Source organism: Passer domesticus, unplaced genomic scaffold, assembly GCF_036417665.1.
Source record: "Passer domesticus isolate bPasDom1 unplaced genomic scaffold, bPasDom1.hap1 HAP1_SCAFFOLD_51, whole genome shotgun sequence".
Lineage (NCBI taxonomy): Eukaryota > Metazoa > Chordata > Aves > Passeriformes > Passeridae > Passer > Passer domesticus.
The window spans coordinates 773,763-776,190 of NW_026990161.1; the positions used below are offsets into that span (position 1 = coordinate 773,763).

General features: G+C 52.0%; 1 long non-coding RNA gene across 1 annotated transcript; it reads left to right on the forward strand.

Moving 5' to 3' along the window:
• Window positions 1-1,073: 1,073 nt before the first annotated feature.
• Window positions 1,074-1,971, forward strand: LOC135292854 (uncharacterized). The gene is made up of 3 exons (XR_010355021.1): window positions 1,074-1,194; window positions 1,305-1,494; window positions 1,757-1,971. It is a non-coding gene; the product is annotated as an uncharacterized LOC135292854 (long non-coding RNA).
• The last annotated feature ends 457 nt before the right edge of the window (window positions 1,972-2,428 follow it).

A 2,428-nucleotide genomic window follows, 5' to 3' on the forward strand; every position in this document is an offset into this window, starting at 1 on the left:
GCCCAGGGGCCTCTCATTGCAACTGTAATACCTTAGGGCAAAGGGGACCAAGGTGAAACAGAGAAACCCCTCTGAATGCAAGGCTCTCACCCATGGCCACTTGCAGCCTCTTGCAGTCTGCAGGTTTTGTTGCTATCACCCACTTCAACTGCCATTTTTTCCTTATATCTACTCTCCAGAGAATGTTCTCCTCTCTCTTCTCCCCTGCTGGTCCTGGCTTCACCCCTTCTCCCCCCCGAATGAAACCCTCAGACCCCAGCCTCATTTTCTCTCTGGCCCTGGACCCTCTTCATGGCAATGCACAGCGTTTGGAGTTCCACACAAAGACCCATCTCTGGCCTCATTCATCAGCACTTGAAGCAAGTGTGCTCCGGCCTCTGGGAGTGCAGCTCGCTCACACGGGCTCACTGTGGACACGCCGCAATCACACAGTCATTGAGTGCACCAGAGAACCTGGCCTCTAATAAAAGGCATGAATGCCACAAATCACCCAACCCAATGCCTTGCATGTCTCTACTTTTTCCTTCTCCTCTCATCTCTCATGTCACTTTCCCCATTTCCTCTCTCTGCCAGCTTGGCTTCTCTCTCTCCTGGCTGCAGCTTCAGCCACATGTGTGACACTGCAGGAACAGCCTGACCCACAGGGAAGTGGGAGAGGACTCTTTGTCAGCAACTGAAGTCACAGAACAAGGGGGAATGGGATGAAACTGCAAGAGCTGGAATCCATTCCATGATGGCAAGAAGTTCTTTCCTGTCAGGGTGCTTGTCCCTGACACAGGGACCAGCGCAGAGAGGCTGTGCATACCCCATGCCCACCAACATCCAAGGCCAGCTTGGACAGGGGCCGCAGCAACCTGCTGTGCTGCGAGGCTGCTCAGCTTGGAACCAGATGATCCTTAGGGTCCCTTCCAGGCCAAACCATTCAAGGATTTCATCATTCCACCATGCCCATCTCCCAGTGTGGAGCGGCCCTGAAACTTCTGTGACATCACAGCTCCCACAGCGTTCCAGGTGGAACGTCCAGCACCTGGAAACCACCACAGCAGACACTCTGCCTGCTGCCAGCGCTCAGTTGGCGCTCGCTCTGCGCTCTGCCCGTCAGCACTCAGCTGTTGCTGCTGCTGCCTGGGCTTTTCCTGCTGCCTGCTCTGGAGCACCAACCCCAGCAGCATGAGCACTGCTGCGCCAGTGGAGGTACTGTGCCATTCCAGGGAGGAGGCAGCCTGCTTGAGCAGGCTGCAGCCATGTGGGAATGGATGGTGTGGGACAGGAACCCCACTGTGACATTGTGCTGTCTCTTGCAGACTAACAGAGACACTGTGGTGGCGATGGAAGTGGACATGGTGCTGAATGAGGAAGAGATGATGGAGATGGACGTGGAAGACCAGGTTGAGGAGATGGAAGTTGATGAGGAGGATGACATCGAGGCGATGGAAGTGGATGAGAAGGATGAGGAGGAGCCCATGGTCCTTGGATGACGATGGAGCCCCACAAGTAAGACAGGCAGATGCTCCCCATGCCCTGCCCACAGACACAGTGGCTGCCCTGGCGCCAGGCTGGGGCTGGGCTGGATGGCCCCGCTCAGGGACACGCTGCCCGCAGGGGGCCTGGATTGTGCTGCCACAAGCACCAGCCCTGGCCTGCCCTGCACTTGCCTGGGGCCACACCAGCCCTGCCAGCCCTGTCCCAGCTCCTGGGGCCCAGCAGGGCCCAGTGCTGGCAGCTGACTCCAGCTTTGCTTCTTTCTTCTTTCCAGGACTGATGCAGATGATGGCTGTAGATATTATGGCGGTGTATATATGTTTGAAAAGTTAGGATATTTTTGTAAATATGTTCTTAGGTTAGTAGTTCTTTGTAAATATGTTTTGAAGATTGTTACTCCATAGGATCCCATGGAAATATGTGCAGTAGATTGTTGTTGTTGTTGTTATGAGGATTGTTGTAATGAAATGTGTTCTGTAAATCCTCGTGTTTGCCGATGTTCAGCAAATAAATAATGATTCTTTATAAAACTTCACTTCTCTTTCTCATTCCTTTGGGCACTGTCAGAACCCCGGACCTCCCCCTGACCATCCTAAATGATTCCAGCCCCAGCCAGGGGGCTTTAAATCCCTGGCAGGGGGTTCAGAGACCCTGGCATGTAGCCAAAGACCCCTGGGCCTTTGAATTTAACCCATAAAGCATGTTACCACCTTTATGTCAAGAATTAAAAGTCACAACAATTTAGATAGTCTAGTAATAGTAATCACAAAGTGAACGGAAAACATTTAGAGCACTGTACACAGAGGTTTTGAACCTTGTACGAAAGAGTTTGGTATTATCTACATAGATAGAAAAATTTGGGTGTACCCAGTCCTTCCTCTTTCTTCTCGCTAGCATCCATATGAAAGACGATATTACCATTCACATATTGGTTTCAAGTAGAAAG